Here is a 25,078-nt window from a genome sequence, read left to right on the forward strand (position 1 = left end):
AGACTTTTTCACAACTCCTAAATCAGAGTTACAAGTATCATAAATGTAGAAATAGCCATGGGCGTCGCGGGGGGGGGGGGGCAAGGGGGCGCTTGCCCCCCCCCCCCCCCCCTGAAAAGCCACCCAAAAAAAAGAAGAAGAAAAAAAAAAAAAAAAAAAAAGAAAAAGCGGCTCGAAGTCATAGTGGTGTAAATTTAATGGGTTAGGGGAGGGGGCAAAATGTCCCTGCCCCCCTCTTAAACTGATAAATCGAGAATATGTTGAGAAATACAAGAATTGTTTTGGGAAAAAAATGTTTTGCCCCCCTCTAGAAAAAATCCTGGTGACGCCCATCCGGATAGATAATGGAAATTAGAATCTCTACAGAATTTAAAATTGTGTGTGTCACAAGCTTCATTCAAAACGTAACTTAATATTTATCTTTCATTTGTACTCCAGCTTGTCACTAGTCGTGTAGTGGAACATTCCCACCGGGCTGTAGGATTACATGTAAGTCTCTTTTTAGCGTATGCTTTTCATGGGATAGTTTCAAAACAAACATTTTAAATTTCATAAGTGTGATAATGAGTACTACTTATTTCTTTAAGATTAAAAAATATAATTGGCTGCATGGTATGTGCAGGTTATTGGCTTCTGACTATCGCCCCCGCCTTTAACATCATCATCATCATGGGTGTTGTCACTCGCAGACGTTTTACGTCCATTGTGATTCGTGGCGCCGAAGCCACGCATTGAGCTCTTCCCGGTTGAAGAGCATGCGCCTAACTTGCATTTCGTCCAGTCCGCCTAGGTCCTGGCCGAGGGCTTTCCACTCCGGGTGTATTTATGCTCAGCCTTGGTGAACAGCCACTGTTTCTGCTCGCTCGAGTTGGGCATGCAAGTAATGTGCGCCATGTACTTGACGTGCTGTTTTAGACAAAACTCGCTCGCTCAGGATGTCCGGTAGAATTTCAGTATCTCGCCGGCGTTATACTTGTACACGTAGGTGTCCTCACCGTCCATGTTCTTCTTCTTGCTGAACCCGCCTTTGACTAGCTTCCTGCAGAAATTCACCCACAGGCTGTCCAGCTTGTCTCGTTCGGAGGCTCGGAGTCGTTCGGTTTGTACTGCAAAGCCTAGTCTGCTGCGCACCTTCGCCTCCAGCATCTGGACCCGTGTTGTCATCTTCACCTCCTTGTCCGTCAAGACGTCCTTTATTTCCACCCACTTTGCCCACGCAGACCTGATCTGCTGGGTGATGTGTTGCGGCTTGGTCGGGTCGTCGGCTAGCACGTGCCCGAGATACTTGAAGGTCTGGACGTTGCCCAGGTCCTCCCCTCCGACTGTGATCAAGCTCTTGCTGTTGCGTGTCTCCTCGGGCGTGTTCCAGGACATGCTAACCGTCTTGTCCCCTACCATGGTGAGCCCATAGTTCTTGAACGTCAGGTAAAGGACATTCATCATGTCCTGCAACTCCTCGCGTTTTTGTCCCAGCATAAGTATGTAATCAGCATATGTGATCACGTTGGTCACAGCCTCGCCTCTAGCAGCATGTTCCGCCCGCTGCGTCCTGTTTGTACACTCGTTGGTGATGTCATATCGGTGTTGCACTCCTGCCCCGGGGTACTTGCGCTCGATCTGGTGTAGTGCCACGTGCATTACGAGGTCCAGCGCATAGTTGAATAGCACACACGACTGCGCGGCTCCTTGTCGCACGCCGCAGTGGATCGGCACGGGGCTGGGCGTGCCGTCAAGGTTGGCCTCCTATTGCTTGTGTCGCCTCGATGATGTCCACGATCTAGTCCGCCTTCTTGCCTAGCCTCGAGCGCAACATCTTCCACAGAGTGGGGCGGTGTAGGTGGTCGTGCGCCGCTCGCAAGTCCACGAAGCATCCCCAGATCGGGCTAGCTACCTTGCTGGTCGACTGGCGGGCTATAAAGATGCCATTGGCCATGGCGCGCGCACGGCGGAAGCCCCATTGAGAGGGCAGGATAACGTGCTCGTAGTGCTCGCGGATTGGCAAAGTAGCACCATGAAAAGCACCTTGTTGACGGTCGAGTTGATCATGAGCCCACTGTACATTTTGCCGTCCGCCGGTGAGCCCTTGCCCTTCCAAAGTGGCTTGAGCCGGGAACTCCACCATCCAGTTGGGCAGTCCAGGTGGTCCAATGCGCGCACGATCAAGTCGTGGATGTAGCGCTGTAGCTTCCGGGATTCCACGTATTTGAGCTGCTTGCCTGCTACCAGGTCGCTTCCCATGCAGCGGCCGTTCTTGAGGTGTAGACAGGCCTCGCAGACCTCCTCCAGGCTCGGCGTACTGACATCGATGGTGGGGGTGTCGGCGTCGGGTGTGAGGTAAGGGTGATTCTCGAGGTCGGACTGGGGACTCGTCCCTTAGGCATCGGAGAACTGGCTTGGGTTTGGGGTGGCGGCGCTGAAAGCGGTGCGTACGCTGTGCTCGTGACGGTAACTGCATATGGCAGACCAGCATTCTGTGGTTTGTCTCGAATGCGGCACTCTGGGCCGGGTATGCGCGGCAGTGTCTCGTGCACAAGCGTAGGAAGTAGTCGCAGCAGAAGTAGTCTAGCCGCTTCGCCACGCGACTGAGCTTCCATGTGATGTGGTGGTGGGGCCTGGTCTTGAAGAGGGTGTTGAGGGTGTACATGCGGTGGTCCGACAGCCAGTCAGCGAACCGGTACCCCATGTCGGTGGTGTCGTACTCGCCGGCGTTGTTCGGCCCGATGAAAGGCATCTTGGGACAGTCCTCGCCGAGTGTGCTATTCATGTCACCGGTCGGGACACCATCACCTTCCACGTTGGGTACTTTTGCTTCACCTCCTTGACGCTCTTGCAGAGTGACGAGAAAAATACCACCTTTGCCGCATCCGAGTGCTGATTTGTGGGTGCGTAGCTTACCACAGGCTCAGCTTGACGCCAGATAACCTCACTCTTGTATGCAATATCCTCCCGCCTAGCACCACCTTGAAGTCTTACCAGCTCTACATCCGGACCCAGCAATATCGCGCATCCAGCCACCGCCTTTCTCTTCATCCCCGTGTGTTTTCTAGCCATTGATCTATCAGGCCGGTCCCTATGCGATGTGTCTCGGTAATGAAGCAAAACTGCTGTTTCAGCCTTTTCACAGCGATCGCGCACTGTACCATCTTCGCATCATCCTTTACAGTCGTGACGTTGCAGCACCCGATGTTGATTTCGTGCTCGTTATCATCATCAAACCGTTCGGAGACTTACGGCTCATGCCAGTGGCAGTGTTATCGCATCTGTTAGGCGCAATTTCCTGCAATCCCCTTTGATCTTTCATACCCAAGTCGTCCGGCATCGCTGCTAGACCGTGCTTGCACACGAACCGATGGGGGGTACCACACAGTTGACTTGATTTGGCAGTGAGTCGATTTGACGTCGGCCGCCTTTGATCCATCAGAACCATTGGCGTTGCCCGTTCCGCACCACGAGGAGGTGTCGATATCGTGAAGGTTGATGTTGCTCTTCCAATTTACATTGATCACTGTCTTGCGAACCAAAGATTTATTGGGGAACCGCCAACATAGGGCTGGAAATCTCAGTTGGTAAAGCACCGGAACAGTAATCCGGAGGTCGAAGGTTCAAGCCCCGCTCCAGTCAATTTCTTTGTTTATTTTTTTCAAAAATTGTTATAATTCACCTACTCAGTTTTCCTTTGTGGTTCATTTGATAAAAAATAGTAATATAATACAATCATTAACACAAATGTAACACACAGAAAGAAAATTAATACAAAGTAACCAAACAAAAAAAAAGGTTTTTACAGTATTACAGTGTAATTAAAAGCACCTCACAAAGTACTGAATATTAATTGATACTGACAAAGTTTTTTATTTACATGAAATTCCCAAAATTTGCTGATTCAACAAATGTTTTCCCTTGGTATTTACAGGTGTTTGAGACGATTGCCCGTTATGACAAATTCTTCAACTGCGAACCCCAGCACATTCCCAACATCCTGATAGCATTCCTAGGGGATAGGGGACTAAGGCACTGCCACCCAACCACCCGCAGTCGCACCGCGTATCTCTTCAGTTGCTTCATCAAGGCCCTGAAGCACCACCCGACTGGGTTCAGCGAGGACATCCTGAAGAGAATACAGGACCTGCTGGTCATTGCTCCTCCGGTAAACAGTTACTTGTTGCTGGGCTGAAAGGGCAATCCTAATAGTCCTCTTTTCACCAGCTCCCTGACTGAATGACTGACTGACTCACGCTCACTTTTGCGTTAGACTTGCTTCATCAGACTTGTGTTCGAGTCTTGTCCAAGGTGACTTGTCTAAGTCCGAGTCACGAGTCAACTTTTTATTGGAAATAAAGTTTGAGGTACTGCCTTAAACCTTACAGGGTACGTGTTTCCATTGAAAGGATAATCTGGTACCGAACACTTTCAAGCTTGCATTACGCAATATTAAGTCTGGACGCTAGGATATATGTTTTGATACAAAACAAGCCTAGCTGTACGCGCTGTGTATGTACTTAGATGCATTGCTTGAAAGAAAGGTAGTATTTGGATACACCAAACAAGGGGACAAATTCAAATCCTGAGATTTTTTCTGCTGCCGTGGGCCATGCAATTTATTCTTTGATTGATAGCTCCAAGCTCACAAGTTGCACATATGTAGCATTTAATACCTATAAAACCGAACACCTTAGCCATTTTCGCACTCCAGGCAGTGTTTATAATAGTGTTTGAACCAGGGCTGACATTGGTGAGAAATTCATATGGCTGAGTTTAGATGGGTGTCATTACTAAAATATGTACAATGCTATCATTTTTCCCCCAGGAGATTGGCCACCAGTTACTACTGACCAGTGATGACCAATTGTTTATATACGAAGCAGCAGGAACAATCATCGCATCTAGCAGCTATGGCCCTGAGGTATGTATGACATCTGTAAGCATTCAAACATGCGTAATAACTGTTCGTTTCTTTATGGATATATTCAGTGTCCACTGTAGATCTGAGAATTTAGGCATGCGTTGATCTTACACAATTAGATTCTGGTTGCTCGAAAAGCATGACTGACAGCAGAAATAACCTTACATCAGAAATGACCTCTGAACTCTGTATGACATAACTGTGTGTTCGTGTAGGGAAATTCAGTACTTCAATGAATAAAGAGGGCGCTACAAGTATAACATATGTAAGATTAAAGCTATATGTGGGTCAAAACAACCTCATCCCAACCCCAAAACTGGGAAGTTTAGGGGGAAAAGTGATGTGGAAAATCTTTATATTTTTGAAGTAGATATGTGAAATGTAATGTGGAAATGTAATCTTATGAAATATTCTTCAGTTCTGGTCATTATTTGTTTAATTATTAAAGAAATATCGAGACCAAAACCCATTGGAGATTATTTTAATTGGCATTCTTTCTTTTTTTCCTCTCCATGCAGAAAAAGGAGTACCTAATGAAAAACCTTTTGGCACCAACCATTCACAAGGTCAACAACATGTTTGACAAGATGTGGGTGGAGAAAGACGAACAGAAGAGGCAGAAATATGCAGAGGTGGCCGCTCAATCCATTGCGTTCGCCAGGTATGCACATGTGGACTCGTCCATCAACAGTCAATTTCACAAAACAGTTGGCAACTTATGCAATGCGTAGGAATTTTTTGCAACAAGTTTCTTGTGCAGAGCATTTAGTAAATTACAAGTCTTTTCACAAGTCCAGTCGCAAGTAACAAGATGAACGATACCAAAGGAATGCCTTTGTTACAATTCATTTGAATAGCTTGTGACTTGAATGGAGACTGGAGGACTTGTGAGGATATTTGAGGACCTGACAGGGGAGTCAGGGGAGTCAGGTTGGCGTAGCGGTATTTTCCTCGCCTTCCACCACTGTGACCCGGGTTCGAATCCCGCCTTGGCCAATATGTGGATATATTCTTCTGGGCTTTTCCTCCCACCTCTGAAACTTTCATTGTCTCCTCTCCACATCACATGTTTCTTCAGGCTTGCGAGCTACAGTGCCTAAGGGGGTTTTGTGGAATCTTTGGTTTCATTACCAGTAATGATAAATAATAATAATAATAACTTGTTATGGACTTGACTACACCAATGATTTCTTGTCACGTGGTGCGACCCCAAACTTGTGTTCTTCACCGTGTAAGCTTTCAAATCTTGTCTGCCAGTCATCCATACGCCTTTGTTAAGATCTTGAACTTCATTGGTTCTGCCTCTCTTTTTCTGAAACCCACCAGTCGCACCTGCAAAGCCTTCTACACCCAGCTGACCATGAAGCAGAGCGGCTGCGAGGGGTGCTTCATCAAGGCCCTGGAGGTCTTCCTCCGGGCCCTGGACATCCCCTACTACCACCAGATCCTTCACTCGGGGGTCCGGCAGTACCTGCACCGCATGATCATCTGCCTGGAGGCGGAGGCCCTGCTGCCCTACGTGCCCATGGCCGTCGAGCATCTACTCAAGAAGTCAGAGGCTCGGGATATTCACGAGTTCATTCCACTCATCAACCAGATCGCTAGCAAATTCAAGGTTAGTGTCTAACCCAGTAATCCCTGTTTCGCCCCAAATCACCCTGCCTATGGGCTCCGTGCGCCAACAAAAGAGGGCACGTTTTTACCACTTTTAAGATGTCCGTGGATGGGACACACAGCGTGAGCGCAGCGTACTGTACTGGTTCGCGTGCGAAGTACTCACGACTTTCTGAATGTTCAAAAGCTATTAACCACAGCGTCTTCGCGTGAGCGTCAGGTGTCCTTTGTACGCGAATACATTTGAATTTAACTTGCGATGGTCTCCCAGACTAATCCCCCCAGTAACTTTGGATCATTCAACATACGCAGTGGATTGATCGGAAACCAGTCTAGGTCACCCCAACTCTCCTTTTCTGGCCGTTGAAGGGGTACTTGTGCACGGAGCCCATTACTCTCTGCAGTGCCAGAAACCACCAAGATACTGTACGGGTTATGGATTCTTCTGTTTGTGAATACAATGTAATACAGTGTAATATAATGTAATACAGTGTAATACAATGAATTACAGGCGCTAATTGGTTAACGAAATTTTCAACATGGGCGCTGATCCAAGAGGTCGGTGGGGGACGTGGCACCTGTGATACTACTCACTGCAGAGAGAATGGCAATAGCCTTTGCAATACTTTATTGTAGAGAGTACGGATTCAAGAAGAACACAGACAAGTTTGGACTCTAGGTTTGTCACTCCAGTGTATTTCAAACGTGTACACTGAAATGGCACTCGTAGAGGGCAGCATGTACATCTACATGTCTATATATACACTGTACGTGTAGTGCATTGTACCGGTATCTAATACATCAGAAGTGGTGCAAAGTTGAATGTTGCAGAAATTAATGGGTTAAAAAAATTGTGGTTGACTTTTGGCACTAATTAAGTTCTATTTATAATTTCGTTTTTTTTTCCTATAATTGCATTTCCAATGATGACAAAAATCAATAACATGCCATTATATTGATTATCAGATAATGGACCATTTATACTGTTTTTTTTATGGGTCGCTAATTTGTCTTATTGTGCAAAGGTTAAAGTTTTTTATAGTGATTGCTTTCTTGGTGGTTTCCATTTTCTATATTTAATTTGTTTTCTAAAAATAGATCGAACGGTAATTATGCCAGGATTAAAGGACATTTCGTTTAGGGAAACAAAAATGTGAAATGTACCGTAGGAAGCAAACAATAAGCTCTCTCAGAGATATTTTGTCCCGTTTTACCAAAATGCCTTGCAGGATCTCATCAGAATGCTAGAAATATGACAAACAAATTGCACACGGAATCCACATGTAGAAAAAGACCCGGGGGAAAAATGATAAAAAGGTATGCGGTTTTTGCTGTCCCTCCATGCGGCCTACAATGTATTCAGCTGACAATCAGAATATTGTGAAATGCCGCCATAACAAAAACACAGCTGTAATGAACATACATGTACATGTATGACTCTCGAAACATTAAATTATAGTATAATGCACCACCACTTTATAATGCACGACCACAACATGTATAACAAACATGTTTTATGGACCCCATCATATTTATTATAATCACATTCTATTGACTGGGTGTAGTCCGCCGTCTCAGCGTGCTCAGTCATGTCAGTGGCAAATAACAGATTGTACAAAATGTATTATAGGGGAAAAGAATTTGAAGGACCGTAATATTCCCAAAATTCTTTGTTTATTCCATCTTCAAAGAATTGGTATCCAAGTAACCCAACTGGACACTCCTTTTTAATTGGCCTCGTACGCAAACACACATTTTGTTCAAAGTCGTCCTCAGTTTCAGTCAAAATCAATCCAAGTGACTGTTCTTAATATTTAAGAGCTCCCACCCTGCATAAAGCAGGATTGACTGGCTGTGACTGTTTATGTAACTTGATACAGCTATGCTTTGACTGTAGGTGATTGATAAACCAGCTGTGCCTATACCACTTGCCTGCTTTTGTCTGTTGACTGAATTTGACTAGTCACAGTGCTTGCTGAAATTATGATCTAAATGTGTAAGAGGCATGGCAGGGGAATAGGATTGATATTTTTCGTGACTGTTCAGACAGCAGGAGGGTTAATATATTAGTGGATGAGAGAAGGTAAAAAATAATAATTTGAAGTCGGAGAATAAACGTTTGTGAATGTTTTGGTGTCATTTCCTTTTGATTATTATTATATTTTTTTGTGGGGGGGGGAGCGTATTTTGTTAGTAATTCTTGAGAGGTGGGGGCAGGGGGTCTTTGTTCGTTGGAGATTTAGCTTGTTTTTATCATTTCCAGAGTTGTGGTTGACTCTGTCGGAAGTCCCCTTATCCAGTTCTCAAGCCGAGTACAGTCTATTCAAATGAACTGTGACAACGGCATTTTTTGGCATTGTTCAACTTTTATTGGTCGGGGAGGGGTGGGGGTTGGGGTTGTTGTGTCCTCTATCTGCATTCCATTCTTCATGAATTGTTATTCCTGTGCAGAGAACCATGGTTCCCTTCATGTGCTCGGTCTTCATGCCGATAGTCACTACCATCTTCAGCGTCCTGGGTCAGCCTACTGACGAGCTGGACATCCAGGCCAAGCAGGATAAAGACCTACTAAAGAGGAGCTACTTCCAGTTCCTTCTGACACTGGTCGCCAACGACGTCAGTGAGGTCATCTCTAACCAAGGTATAAAGCTAGTCTGAACACGGACACAAAATGGCGGTCCATTATGGGCAGCCATTAAATGTCTGATACCAACCAGAGCGTTGATTGTCAGATTGACTTATGACGGAGGTGTCAACGTAATTTAAATATCTACGCACGTACCAATAAAGTGCTGTCTTAAGCATGACGCTCAAGTGTGAAGGAAAAGTAGGCCAATCAAACTGTAGGTGAGGCGGCACATCAACATGGCGACCAATAAGATATTAGCATAAGGTCATTCAGCTGTCCTACCAGGCATGCAAGCTTTCCTGGTATTCGCTGATTTCCTCGTTTTTGACTTGAATGCCATTGCAAATTGTGGGTTGCAGTTTCCTTGTTTTTCTTCTAAATTCCCAGTTACATGCTTGATATACACGTATACATGTATTATGAAGTCAAGACTCCGGTCAAGGTACATGTAGGACGTTGATCCTCTACACCGCCCTGTCCCTTTCACACCATAAAAAACCTTGTAAATAAATCACACAGGGAAACTGACTTGGTGCATTATAACAATTTTAAAATTGAACAAAGAAATCGAATGGAGCAGGGTTTGAACTTGCAACCTCCGGATTGCCGTTCCAGTGCTGTACCAACTGAAGTATCCAGCCCTATGCCGTATGTTGTTGGTTCCACATATTGTCAATGTCTTTGTTCAAGGGGCGCTACTACGGTAGTCAGAAGCCATAAGCCCGTATATGTTAGCTAAGGCCTCTGGCTAGCGCCTCTTGAACAAGGACATTGACAAAATGGGGAACCACCAACATACAGCTGCGTAGCTCAGTTGGTAGCACCGGAACTGCAATCTGGATGTCACAGCTTCAAACCCTGATCAAGTAAATTTCCTCGTTCAACTTAATAAGATGGGATTTTTGCGTCGGGGTGATGTAAATCAAATTAGGTTTTGCCCTTTACCGACGTATAAACACTGTATACTCAGTGTGTTACCTCCCGAGTGAAAAGTGGAAAAAGTCATTTGGGTGGGACTCGAACCCACGACCTCCTGCTTTCTAGTGCAGATGTCTTACCACCCAACCACCAAGCTAACGGGATCAGTTGGCTGGTTCGAATCTAGCAGCGGGTACCACATTATAATCAGATGGGATTTTTGTGTCGGTCGGGGTGATGTAAATCAAATTAGGTTTTGCCCTTCACCGACGTATAAACACTGTATACTCAGTGTGTTACCTCCCGAGTGAAAGTTGGAAAAAATCACTCGGGTGGGACTCGAAGCCATGACCTCCTGCTTTCTAGTGCAGATGTCTTGCCACTCGACTTTGGTGAAGGGCAAAACCTAAATTGATTTACATCACCCCGACGCAAAAATCCCATTTCATTATAATGCGGTACCCGCTGCTATGTACATTAGATTCGAACCAGCCAACCGATCCCGTTAGCTCGGTGGTCGAGTGGTAAGACATCTGCACTAGAAAGCAGGAGGTCGTGGGTTGGAGTCCCACCCGAGTGATTTTTTTTCCAACTTTCACCCGGGAGGTAACACACTGAAAATACAGTGTTTATACGTCGGTGAAGGGCCAAACATAATTTGATATTTAAAAATATTGTGAAAGAAATGCATGCAACACCAAGTATTGTTGGTAGGTCATGTGTCATTGGAGTGCAGTGGCCTCGTTTTCCTGAGCATTGAACTCATGGTCTGTGGGTAATTCACATGTTGTGGGTTTAAGTACAGCATGGGGTTGTGGTGCGTGTGCCCTTTGGCAAGGCATTTGTCACTAATTGCTTCACCCTATGCAGTAGTAATTGGGTACCTGTGAAGTCATTTTTTAACAGAATCACATGCTTTGTGTTGCAAGATTTTTGTGTGTGAAAGACAATAGTTTATTTTGACAAAGCATCCAAATGAAGCTATTTTAGTTATTTTAACAGTAAATAAGGAAGCATGGATGATTAACTACAGGACAAACATGTGTGGGAAGTTCGTTGCGAAATTGAAAAGTCTACTCTGTGAGGCAAACACTTCACGATGAACTAATCGTATATGTGCGATAACTACATGTAGGTTGCAGTACCCACTGCTATTAAAGATTCGAACCAGCCTGATAAGCTCTTGGTGGTTAAGTAATAATACATCTGCACTAGTAAGCAGGAGGTCGTGGGTTCAAGTCCCACCCGAGTGAAAGTTTTCCCTGCTGGTCCTTGGACATACAATGGTTATATTTCGGTGAAGGGCAAAACCAAATACTGAATTAACTTTTTATACATGTCGATTCCTACAGAAGCGTGGCTAAGCAAGTTCCTTTGTTCTCTTTGTCATGAGCTAACGAACAAAACTGATCAATTGCTATAACCACTACCATGATTACTTGTAATTCATGTAAATAAAATGAGCTTAAAGTCGCACATTGCCAACATTTAAATTGCCAACATTGCCAATGTTCGAATATATCTTGTGATGGTCTCCCTGACTAATTCACCGCCCGCAATAACATTGGATCATTCAAAACACGCAGTGGTTGACAGAGTGTACGGATTATTGACAATTATGGAAAATGAGATGGGAAAATGAGATACCTCTTTCTGCAATGACCACCCACATACAAGCTGACTTCCTGTTTACCATAATTTAGAATTGTTTAGGTGTCTGACGTATATATGTAAATGCCCTCCCCTTCTATGTCATTTGTAGAAAAGTACACACCAGATGAATGAAAACACCCTCGACTTCCTGCCAGAAAGGCCAACACCTGCTTTTAATAAAATTGATTGCCTCATTTTTTTTTTCATGTTAAATTTTCAATCGGCAGTCCCCATCTTTTCAGAATCAACTGCATTGCCGGTTTAAAATTAAAAATTGATGTTGATGACTCCTCCACAAACCTGGGTGTGTGTGTGTGGGTGTGCGTGTTAAAGTATAATGTTTTGGATTTCATTGTAGAAATAACGATAGTTTGTATTATTCAAATTTCAACAGATGGTGAGAACTTCAAGCAGGTGCTACTGACCATCGTCGAGGGAGCTGTCAAATCTCAAGACCCAATAGTATGTTGGCCTTTTTAGTTTTAATCAATTATCATTGATATGAAAGGGACCAAGATAGGAATTTTACAGTGGAGCCGTGTCATAAATTTCCCATTCTTCTGAAATCTATGAAAACCGTGAGACATCTATATTTTGGGTTGAAGGGAATATACATTTGCAATCATTAAAAAACAAAACTACCAAATTATTATGAAATACCTTACTGGACTGTTGGTGGATGACAGTCCAAAGCATCCTGTGAAATCATGGCACCTTGTGTGCTGTCATTTTCAGTGAACAGTGATTTGTTTGTATCGATTTCCAACATTGGTGGACAAGTCTGGCTTTTTTTTCAAATACTGCCCCCAGTTTACCAAATTTTAATAGTAAGTTCACATTTTGTTTGCAATCGGGCACACACCTATGAACGGGTACAAGCCAGCTAGACTGTTTCCCCAACCTTACAATTCCCCGACGTCTACGAATTGCTGTGTTTCATCTTAAGTGGGGTCGGGAACCAGACTACAGGAACATGATTATTTTCCAATTTCTAGATGTACCAATGCAAAACTTAAAACAAGTCAGTGAACATTATTTGCTATAAAATACCCCCCCCCCCCCCAATGCATCCAGTTTTGAAAATTACAGCAAAGCAAAGTTGTATATTTACTTCAAATGTTTTATAAAGTGCACTCTTTCAATAGTTTAAGATGGTCCATGCTTTTCCTGACAACTTTTGAGGGCGCTGTTGCTGTGATCCCATTTTAGACTAGTACAAGTGAGGACCATTAGTCGACTAGAGGTTGATTTGTGAAGTAACTTACGCCTGCGCACTGATATCAATGTGCGAACTTCTCTAGGCAAATGATAGTTAATAGTCCCGGCTCCCCGTTGTGCTTTATGATATGCACGGAGCTATTGGTAACCAGTGATGCAACCGGGCTCCATGCTCCGGTTTAAAATAGTCGATTAGAGTAGACTGTCCTGCGTTCGAGTGAAGTTAGTGGAACTATGGTTAACTATAGTTCGCGTCCGAACTTGTTCGGTTTTGGGGGTTTTAATTTGAAATTGTGAACCCAAAAATGTTTTCATTGTAGACATTTGTGCATATATACAATGTACATGTAGTTTTCTCATTTAATACTGCCATATTCTGATACAATGAACCACCAAAACAGAAAATTAGCCTCAACAAAAATACCATTTCTAGCAACTATTTTGAGCTAAAGTAGCTGTGATACTGGAGTTTCTGCCTCAACCATGTTGAATGACATCACAGTTTTTCTCATGAATATGGTCATTTGTTTTCAATGGCACACCCAGGATTAGGCTGGGGGGGGAGCTCACAATTTTAATTTTTTTTTTATATTTTTTTTAGAAGTTTGAATTTTTTTAACAAAATGTTGCCCAAAATTTTGGCAGCAGAAAATTGAATTAAATGTTTGTTTGTTTGTTTGGGTTTTTTTTTGGGGGGGGGCGGACTATTTTGACATTGATGGTGCCATCTACACCCCTATTATACTAGTCACAAATGGGCCACATACATATCACTACGGTCAAATCGTGGGACTAAAAAATTTAAAAAAAAAAAAAAAAATTGAACCCCCACCCCAATTTTTTTTTAAATGACAACCTCTTTTTTTGGGGGGGGGGGGTGCGCCACTTCCGGTTATCGAACTTTCAGACTAACGCAAAACACTATACAAAGTCTTGTGTGCTTTAGAATGTCCTCGTTTTTTTCCTCGAAATTCCCAGTTGCGTGCCTGGTACATGTGCATGTAGATTTGGTTTGTTATTCTATTATTTTTTTTAATTGCTGTTATTCCATGATGCATAGTTTGGGCGCTGGTCTGATTTGAATACTCCATTGTGTTTTGGCACACACGTAACCAAACAAACCTACCATTTATTAAATAAATTATCTGGTTTGGTTCCTGTTTTGATAAAACCAGTTTGATAAAATTAACCACGCATTTCTTACAATATTTGTCTACCAGTTTCTATACAGTTGTTCTTTACCAGCAGAGTACAATGATGAAACTGCAGATAGGGATTTTTTAATATCGTTATACACATGATGTCAGATGAACCGAAAAGGCAATGGACACCATTTGCAGAAAAAAAAATTGCTGATTTAAGGTAGTCCGAGTAACTGGGACTCCACGAATTGCCATTTTTAACATTTGGACATGGTCGGGCGATAGTGGAGTCCTAGGATCATACCTCTATCACGAGTACCATTAATCAAATTCCAATCATTTTCATCATACCCCCAATCAAAATCGTCAGATTTCACCCCTAAAAAAGTCCTCAAACTACTTTATGTGCCCGTGTATGCTTCAGTGGGAATTGAAAATACAAATGGTGTTGGTTAGGTTCACAAACCTTAGGGAAGAAAAGAGAAATTTCACCTTCACTTGGGAAACCGATCCTCCTCGTGGTGGAGGCCGCCACCTTGAATTCAAGATGGCGGCCTCCAGGCATGCCAGAAAAACGAGGATCGGGTTTTTTTTTGGGGGGGGGGGGTAAAATCTGACGATTTTGATTTGGGGTATGATGAAATTGATTGGAATTTGTACTCCTGATATGATCCTAGGACTCTACTATCGCCCGACCATGTCCAAATGTTTTAAAAGGCGATTCGTAAAGTCCTTGGACTAGATTTTATAAGGAACAACAATACAATGAATTTTTTTTTCTTTTTCTTTTTTAGAAAACTGTGAAAATGCATCTTCTTTTTTTTCTTGATGGGTCAGCAAGGTTTTGATTGTTTTTTTTTTTTTTTTTTTAAGTTTTGAAACAACGTCCATTATCTTTCACTTTACTTTACCAAATCCTCCGATATCCTCATTGCATACATGTACCGGTAACTGAAGGATTTGGAAGGATTCTTTTTTTTTTTCAAATTGTAGCGCTAAAGGATTTAGAAGAATCGAAGGCATAACATGATTACATACATACTTTTATGTGTATATTTAGGCAGATAAGGGCATCCCCTTTTATTTAAAATCATTTTTTCTTGTGGAATTTCAATATTATTTCTTTGTTTCTCATTATGTTCTTGGCTCTGAAGCAGGATCGGTCGGTTGGAAAACAAAACAATCTGGAGGAAAAAAAACAATTGCACTTGCACCAGTAGATGGCTGAAGTCAATGATGCCAAGTAGATGTTGTCTCAAGTTTTATTGATTGGAATGGGTTTATTTTGAGTTGATATCGATGAAAAAAATAATACCACCATTTCTGTCAAATGTAAATGACTTATATTATAATCTGCCCCTAGCAGTGTTTTAGTCCATGAGCCAAGGGCCGAAATATTGCATATTTGCACCATCTAAAGGGACTGATTCCTATAATGATTTTGGGATTGGTAGACACGTACGGTACATGTACATGTATGTGCGTCTCTAGTGAACAGAAAAATATTGTAGACTTTTTCAGATGGTAGATTTATATGACGCAAATTCCATTTTGTGAATAATTTCATTGCGGTACCCGCTGCTACATCAGATTCGAACCAGCCGATCCCGGCAAGCTCGGTGGTCGAGTGGTTAGACGCCAGCACTAGAGAGCAGGAGGTTGTGGGTTCGAGTCCCACCCGAGCGATTTTTCCTCACTATCATTCGAGAGGGTAAACACTGAGTATACAGTGTTTATACATTGGTAAAGGGCAAAATCCAATATTGATTTTATAAACACTATGTTGAAGAGCGAATCAGTTGTTTTCTGTTTAAACGAAATTATTCATGTAGCTTATCTTATTCCGATGAAATGCCACAAGAAATATCAGGATGATAATGGCACTGCATAACTTGAAGAACAACATGTTTCGAGGAAGGAAGAATAAACACTTAAAGAAAAACAATACGTGTTGAGCCGCCAACAGCGATGATAAAGTTTTCGTGTGTGTACTGCTTTTAAGTTGTTTGGACTTTTCGTTAAAATATATATCTGCAGCTGAAAACGAACAGGATGGTGTACCGATTCATCAGAACATCGGCCTTCACCACACATTGGCCTTCCACGAAATCTCAAGCTGCGGCAATTAAGCTGGTTTTGCCCGTTGAGTTCCCGGTTGGCATTGAAGTTCAGTTCCGCGAGGAAAGTTGCACCAGGGTAGTACATGCACAGTAGATGATTTATTGCTCTTTTTTGTTTTCCTCGGTACCAAGAAGTGTAATATGGTTGGTTATAAATATTGTAAATCAACACTGTTTTCTTCGTGGAAACTGCTTTAAGGTTTTGCAAACGTCAAGGGAAAAGCAGGAACATTGTGCAACTTTACAAAACATGCGCTGCATGCACGGTCACGTAAAGTTCGTAAACATTTGGAAAAAGTATTTGACTGATTTTTATTTAGCTAAAATGAAATTTCGATCTGTATTACAAAAAAAAATTAAATCTGCCATGTTCACGTTTGGCTGAAAATCCAACGCTTTTAATGAAATTACATTTAAATTGGGCCAGAATAAAACACATTAAGCTACCGTTTTATAAGGTCTGTCAGATTTTTCCAAAGATTTCAAATAATTTTCGTATATACATGTAAACCATAAAAGGATAAGTCTGTCAAGTAATTGAGTGGCTCGTGGTCTTTTTGGTTGTAGTGGCAGCCATGACGTTACTATTTTGCTTTTCAGTGAAATAGAAAACACACTTTTAATTTCTTGGCCTGATGGAGGATTTTTGACGGATCCATGCAGGGGCCTCTTACGACAAAACGTGGATGAAAGATTGAAAGATTCCAGTGCTTAGAGTTTCGAACTCTTTGCCATTGTAGAATAACAAAGGAACAGAATGTTTCTGTGCATAAGACTTTCCTAGGGTACATGTAAATCGGTTACCTTTCTAGTTACATCGCCAAGGTCCAATGAGGTTATGTTTTCATTGGGGTTGGTTTGTTTGTTGGCTGGTTTGTTGGTTTGTCTGTGAACAGGATAACTCCAAAAGTTATGGACGGATTTTTGTGAAATTGTTTTTGGGGGTGGTCCTTGGTACAAGTACAAATCGATTAGATTTTGGAAGCGATCCGGACCTGGGTGTGCATGCAGGATTTTTTTAAAGGATTCTTCACCATTTTAGGCCATGAACCTCTGTGTACAAATCGGTGACCCTGAATGCCTTATCACCCACATAATGTAACCGCACAGGTCAATGGACTAGACCATTTTATACAATGGGGGGGGGTGGTTGGAGAGGTAGACTGACACAGGCATATTGTAGACTCCAAAATGTTTGAATTTAAGGATTTGTTTTATTGAATAATAACACCGTCTTACACGACAGTGTAAGACATTGTTATTTTTCGATAATCAATTCTGTTGACATTCAATGTTTAATAAAATATGGAAGTCCAGTGGATATGCGAGTATTTCTTTTGGGTGAACTGACAATATGGCGGGGGATTGTTCAGCCTTGGCGGAGTTTTGCGCTCTCTGAATGCTTTCTAGTTGAATAATAATTTCCTTTCGTTCACAAGACATGTTCTATCTTTATACTTTCTTGTTAGTCACATTATTTGTATTCACACTTGCTACGTGTTTATTGCATATCTCACCAAGTCAATGGTCGTATTGCATAGAAGTCAATGATCTTGAATCTCACCTTTATTCCAGTACTCACCGAAATACAAAAAAACAAAAACACTTCTCATATTATTTCAAGTTTGTCAGGACCAACCATATTTTCCTCAGAATTCCAATCATGGACTTTGAACAATAGAGGACAATACTGATAGTGTTCAGGATTGGCTGAAAGTTAACCTTTGAGTACAAAACATGTTTGTCAAAGGTTTTAGCTTTTGTACATGTAGGCTTGCGTGTACATGTACATGTAGAGAGCTCTATCTTAGGCTAATGAATTATTTTGTGTAAACATTAGATACGACATTCAAAAAGAAAAAAATTGAGGAAGGAAACCCGAAGAAAACGGAAGAAAGGTCAATGGTCTGAAATTTATGTGGTTATCTACAATGTACAATGTACTTAAACTTTGAAGCTGTTGTATAGTTTATGTGAAAGCAGCCAGCAAATGTTAATGGTACACATTATTACCGGTAGTCTACAATCTCCACCGCATCCTGTCTTTCATTGTTGAGATACATTTTATTGATGAACCGCGGTATTTGACAAGTGTTTGTTACCTGCCAGCAAAATTTACAGCTTTATCAAATACTAAAGATATTGTCACCAAAAAAACACAGCTTTAGACCTTTCGAAAGATTACAGATGTTTTTTCCAGGTAAATAATTGCTCTTGTTGAGCACTAAGATTGGTCTTTTCAATCGTTTAAAAAGACTATTGTTGATGCAAAAGGTTAAACTCTCAAATATCTGAAGAGCATTGAAGGCCGCCAGGAGCCAGAAATTCCTGGATTTAATAATAATATTGGGTTTTGCCCTTTAATTCACCAACGTATTTTATAAACATTGTATACTCAGTGTTGCCCCCGAGTGGTTGTGAGGACAAAAGCAAACTCGGGTGTGACTCCAATTGTCATGGAGCTGTCAAGACGACATTTATCAATTTATGGAGTTGGAGAAAACTCAGATATCATTTATTAGTGGTAAACACTAAAACAAAACAAAATTGGGGGTGGGGGGTGGGATGGGCTGGTCAACTACTCAACTACACTCGACCAAAAAAGAAAGTCCCCCCTTAATACTTTTTTTGTCTAACACAAAAACTACTGGGCACAACTTGCTTAAATTACGACTGATCGGTATAGAAAGTCGTTAGCAATCCAGCCATAATTTTTGTTTGGCCCAAAACAGTGATAATGTGTACAAAATTATGCAGTTTATGACAAATGGTACCGGAAAAAAGATGCAGTGTGAACCACAACTTGCATGTTTATAAAAGTACAACTGTTTTCGGTATTATTTGTTATAAATTGCATAAATTCGTACAAATACTGCTTTGGGCCAGTAGAGAGTATGGCTGGATTGCTAAGGAATTCCTGTACTGATTAGTCGTTATTTGAGCTAGAGGTGCTCATTAGTTTTTGAGTTAGACAGAAAAGAGTTGAAAGGGGGGTCTTTCTTTTTTGGTTGAGTGTACTTTAAGAGATTGTTTTCTTCAGTTGTCAGAAATAATTTTAAAAGTTGAACAAAGGAATTGACGTGCAACCTCCGGACTACCTCGGTCGTTGTACCAGCTGAGCTATTTCCAAGGTTTGTAGCAATGTTGCTATCTTATGGCATAATCCTTGGCTACATGGCATATATAGGTTTAAAGCCTCTGACTATACTGCCCCTAAGCTTGAACACAGACATTGACGAATTGGGAAATTCAGGCAACATATGAACATGTATCAGGAAGTGCTGGATAGCTCAGTTGGTAGAGCACCGGTACGGCAATCCAGAGGTCCCAGGTAAAAACTCCTCTACAGTCAATTTATTTGTTAATCATTTAAAATATTCTAATGCACCTTAGTCAGTTTCATGGCAAAGTTTTGAGAAGTTGAAGTTTTTTCTTCAGTATTGAGCAGCTCTTTGACATTGGGATGTGCAGTTTTCATTCTCACAAATTTGTCTCGGAATGAATGCAAAGCATTCCTTTGTCAGGGAATACCGTATTTGTCTATGCAAGGCACGCCCATTAAATTAACACTGCCATTTCCATTTATATTTAATAACCCACTGCGTACATGTATTCATAAGACATTCTCCATCTCAAACTTTCCTCACAGAGTACGGTTTTAAAGTTGAATTCCGAACCCATTCAGAGAATTTAGATTTCCACAGTTTTTTTAGGCCGATATGGGATGTTATAAAATAAATGTACATGTAACAAACACATCTTCCATTTTCACAGGGTAGAATCAATGATTGCTGGTCCCAGAGAGCCAGCCCACAGTCCACTGTATACACCTCACTCACTGATTGACTCACTGCCTGTCACATGTGAATTACACTTGTTTTATCCTCACATTTGCTCAAAAATATTTACTCAGATGACTATTGTACTGCTACATATACAATGTACCTGTAGATTCTTTCGACCAAATTGGTCATGATGGGCCAGCTTTATTAGACGTGCCAAGTCTTGTTTTTCATTTTCAATTTTTTTAAAAAATTTTCTTCAATTTGGTCATTTGAGTTTGTGGTCTCTTCAAGACTAAACAGAAATACCACTTGCACACAAAAATACAAATACACTGGGAAGTGGGTTGGGTCTGTGGGCTTGGTAAGGACATAATTGCCAGTTTAGAACTGAGTTCAAAGACTCCTAAAAACAATGCCAGTGCATGAGCCCACATTCTGAATCATGTCTATCTTGCCATGGGGTCCTGACATGGTTGACCACATTCTCCTAAACCTCAAAGGTTTAAATTAAGTTCTAGTTTTTATTTAGAAACAAGATTTTTTTTTGGTATTACAAATTCCCTCCACATCCTTTGATGACTGTGGTTGCTTTATTAAAGGTGTAGACAGTATGATACTGTACATCCAATTGATTCATAGACCTTAAAAATTAACAGTTATAAAATAATGATTTTGGTTATTGTGTGTTCTTAGACCCCCCCCCCCCTAAGTCAGCAATATCACTTGAATAATTAAAACATACATGTACAACTCAGTGTTGGTTTTAAAAAAATGTTTTCGTTCCATTGATAACATGACAATAAGTTATTTAAAAACTTATTTTTTTATGCCCCGCCGGCGAAGCCAAAGGGGCATACTGTTTCCGCCTTGTCCACCCGTGTGTGTGCGTGTGCATTTGGTTCCACAGCGATATTTGGATTGTATGTCCATGTACATGTATGTCTTGAACCTTGATACAATGAAGGTAGCGTGCTTGTATAACTTGAAGAAAATGAATAAGTTTAGACCCCATATGATAAGACAAAGGCCAGTGTCATTAGGATTAAAACAGTAGGATTTTATTTTATTTGAATATTTTTTTTTTTTACCAAACCAGTATACATGTGAAAATGTAATCACTCACTAAAATATTAGGGGGCCTGTACACTGTTTATACATGTTTTAGTTTAATCAATGTGGCTTCTCCACCCTTTTTTCTTGGACAGTCATATTGAAACAACAGAGAAAAAGTTTTCTCAACAAACACATGTACATGTACATGTATTACTAAAACTTGAGACTTGCACCATAGTACATGTTCATGTACATGCAGCTCCGTAGGTTGTTCTTAGGATTTTGAGTCACTTTCGGACCCCATAGGCCAACTGTTCTCATTATTAAAAACCAAAGAAGTGATGTCATGATGATAACTCAAGCTTATTCAAATAACCATATTTTCTTTTGATTATTTAAAAATTCTTATTTCCATGTAGGCCTTGAAAAATGCTCAAAGAATTATGCTCAAAGGATTTGCCTTTGAGAAATGTCTTGCTTAAGACATATAATGTATCATAGGCATCATTAAAATATCATAGGCATTAATACATTGCATATATAACCTTAAGAAAACAATAACGATGTCAATGAATGTTCCATGTGACCCAGGTACAGTAAGTTGGTAGAGTGGTGTTAGGTCATGTAAATAGGCATGGTTGCAGGGCATTTGTGTTTTTTAACACTACATGTATTTTTCTTGTTTTAACTTATTTTTATAAGCCCATAGGAATCACTGAATAGACTGCAAGATCACCAATCTCATGTGTACGTGTATAGTTTTGTATGAGAACACCATGAATGCTGCTAGACTTACAAGTATTTCAATACTACCCCACAGTGACAATATTTTTTTGATATGGAATTATACTGAATGATGTTGTTAAAATACCAAAATACCGACGCCGTTGGTAGGAATCTCAATACCTCAATTTGCCCTCGTTTCAAAAGAAAAGGTCACAAAAACAACTTGGCAAGATCTGCACTATATGGAATTGTTTAAATTCCTTGTGATCACGGTGTCTAGATAAGGTGGAGATGGGTGGTATCCAGCAAGGCCCTTGCAGTTCTGCCAATGCTGTCTGTTTGCAGTTTTCCCATCACCATGTCTCATTGTATTTGTATGACATAATAGTCACCCAGAAAAGTAATCTAATAATAAGAAATACTCCAGTATTTTTGTGACTCTTCAAATCGAATACTGCACAAGCCTAAATGCATTATTAAATTGAATGGGAAAAATGCTTAACAAAAATAATAAAATATTGCAGTACTATAGATTGCTGAGTGTGAGTAAACTGTTTTTCCCTATCAACATATTGAAGGGTGCATTTGAATGGAAGCTGTGATTTTCTTGCGTTCATTAGAATCTCAGAAAGCTCATCATCTTGCAACTATGAAGTGCAAAATGTGTGTATGTCTGCTTTTACACAATTCAGTCTTTGTCTGACTGTGCACCATAATGGAAATTCTAAAGAAGAGGGAAAAGAGGAGAACATTGCAAGTGTCCCATAAACCCCATCCATAAATATATGTATGGGCGTGGAAGTGTGTGTTCACAAGTTAAAGCCCCCTCTCGCCCGTGTATCGGTCAACCTGCCTACGAAACGGCCTACCCCCCAAAGCCTGTGAGCAAAAGCCTTGTAACAATAATGCCAACAACTTAGCATTTAATTTGAAAATTCAGTTTCCATATGAATTTTAAAGAGTTTTCTGTTGTTTCTTTCACGTCTTTGGAGGTCCAGAAGACAGCCTTTACCATCTTGAGGAAGCTGGTGGATAAGTGGGCCGGCGAAGACGGCCTGCCAGTGTTCCGAGACTTCATCTATAAATACATCGTCCCAGCGTGCTTCATGATACATCTCAAGGCAACGTTCAACCTCTCCAATGAACAGACAGTTTTGGTGAGACATTTTATCTCTTTTTTAGCTCTGAAAGGCTAGATTGTCTTCACATGTGACCTGAGGCTCTTAATATTTTTATTCGGAGTCTATTTAAAGGACATTATGGCCTGGAAAGCGCCCAATTGGGCTACAAAACGCAGTTTAAACAAAATGATATTAAATATCATTTAAAGAGTATTTATCATCCACACAACCATCCTATAAAATCTGGGTGTTTTTCTGTTGTTCTTGCGAGAACCATGCGAGAATTTTTTGTCTCCGAAAAATTAAGCTGTTCAGTGTTAGTTGTGATTCCAGCCACACAATGGTCGCATTCTGCGGCAAGTACCGGTACTTAGAAACAACATCGGTGCTGTGTTTTATTTATGTGACACACAATGTGTATCCTACATTAAATGAAAATGGCAAGAAATACGTATGTGTACTCCATCGCATCCAATGTAAACAACCAGGTGTCTTTTCATCTTTCCTCAGGAATGGAACGGTTAGATAGGTTTGTTTCCTTTCCACTAGACCTTTTTGTAAATAGTGTTTTTCTTAAACAGTCCAAAACATGACATTTTTGAGGATTTTAGGTCATAATGCTCCTTTAATGGTGCCACCTGTACAGTCTGCTCATTTCTTATTTTATCACTAACTATGGTAGTCCTAGAAGGCCGGCCTAGTGAACTCTTTGTACCTACCCTATCTCAATGACTGACCTATTGACCGACTCACATGACTCACTGGTAAGCCGTGCATTGTACATGTTGTATGGGATCACCCTGTTACGTAACACCAATGATTGGACTTATTTTGTAGCACAGCTTTACTAGGCTTCTGTTGTCTTGTTTGTTATGATTATTATTTTTATTTTGGTTTATTATTGATTATTTCTTGAAATGAAACAAAGGGTTCCTCAAAAAAGCCCATGGCACCATTCCACTTAAGGCTGAAGAAAGCTGTGGAGATAGAAGACAGTGAAGAAATGCTCTGTTTTTTTAATGTAACTCATTTGCTGAAAACTCAATGAAACAGGCAGGTTCTGAAAAATGCAAACTTGAATTTTTTGTTTTCTCTTGTCCATTGAAAATGCAATACATCACTTGTGAAATAACACATGATTGCTCTTCAAAACTCATCCCTGAAGGAGAAAACTAACCACAGGTGTTTTCCAGGTCTGACATGAGTAATACCTGGACGTATTTCTAAGCAAGGGGAATTCCTCTAGCATGAAATGTGTTGAGGCATGGTCTTCATCTTGAAGGTTAATTGGATTTTGTTCATATTGTAGTGACGAGGCATCTGTTTATAGCTGATTTTCTGTAGCAAAGATTTTTGTTCGGAAATGATGGGAGAAAGTTTGTAGCTTTATGAACTTGAGATATGTATCATTAAACATTTAATGTGGCCAACCATTATTGTCTCTCTTTGGTAGCTTTTGAGTTTTAACCAATGTGCTTAATTGTTTTTGAGCCTTGGAGTTTTTGTTTGTTTATTTGGGTTTTTGTAATTTGAATTTTCTTTCATTCATTCATTCATTGTCTTTTCCTTTTACCGTCTCCCAGCAGAGTAATAACAGAAGAGAATGTCAGTTCATTTGTGAATAAATTGTTAATGTTAATTATTCAGGTATTCTTTTACATTCATTCGTTTGAAATTACACCTTGAATGAGTCCCCCTAAAAGCAAAGCTTGTCAAATAGGAATCCAGGCCGTAATTACATGCACATGTGTACATACATGTACCGTACCATACTTATTTATGAACTGGAATATTTTCAATAATTATACGTGTACATGTACATGTTTGTAGAACAACAATAAAATAATTGAGAAGCTAGTAACCATACAGAGACTGACAGAGTAGTAACCCATGAGAATTTCAGTTATCTACATGCAAACATGTAAATTTTTGTAATTGTAATTAGACAATAATTAGCCTTTAACTTAGTTTATGTCTTTAACGTTTATGTCTAAATAATGAAAAGATTGGCTTGGTTTTGAGGGAATTACATGTAGTAAACTCCATAGCTTGAGACCTCTACATGTCTAATTGTCTTTTTAAAAAGGGTGGTTACAAGTACATGTAGCGAATAATGTTTGTGTGACTTAACAACTTGCTGGGGCAGTGAGTTCCACAGTTGGACCATATGGTGTCTGGGACGAAGGAGCCCTTCTT

General features: G+C 40.9%; 1 pseudogene; it reads left to right on the forward strand.

Moving 5' to 3' along the window:
• Positions 1-25,078, forward strand: part of LOC119726342 — a 72,430-nt pseudogene that overhangs the window by 27,684 nt on the left and 19,668 nt on the right.

Source organism: Patiria miniata, unplaced genomic scaffold (genome assembly GCF_015706575.1).
Source record: "Patiria miniata isolate m_02_andy unplaced genomic scaffold, ASM1570657v1 HiC_scaffold_2, whole genome shotgun sequence".
NCBI lineage: Eukaryota > Metazoa > Echinodermata > Asteroidea > Valvatida > Asterinidae > Patiria > Patiria miniata.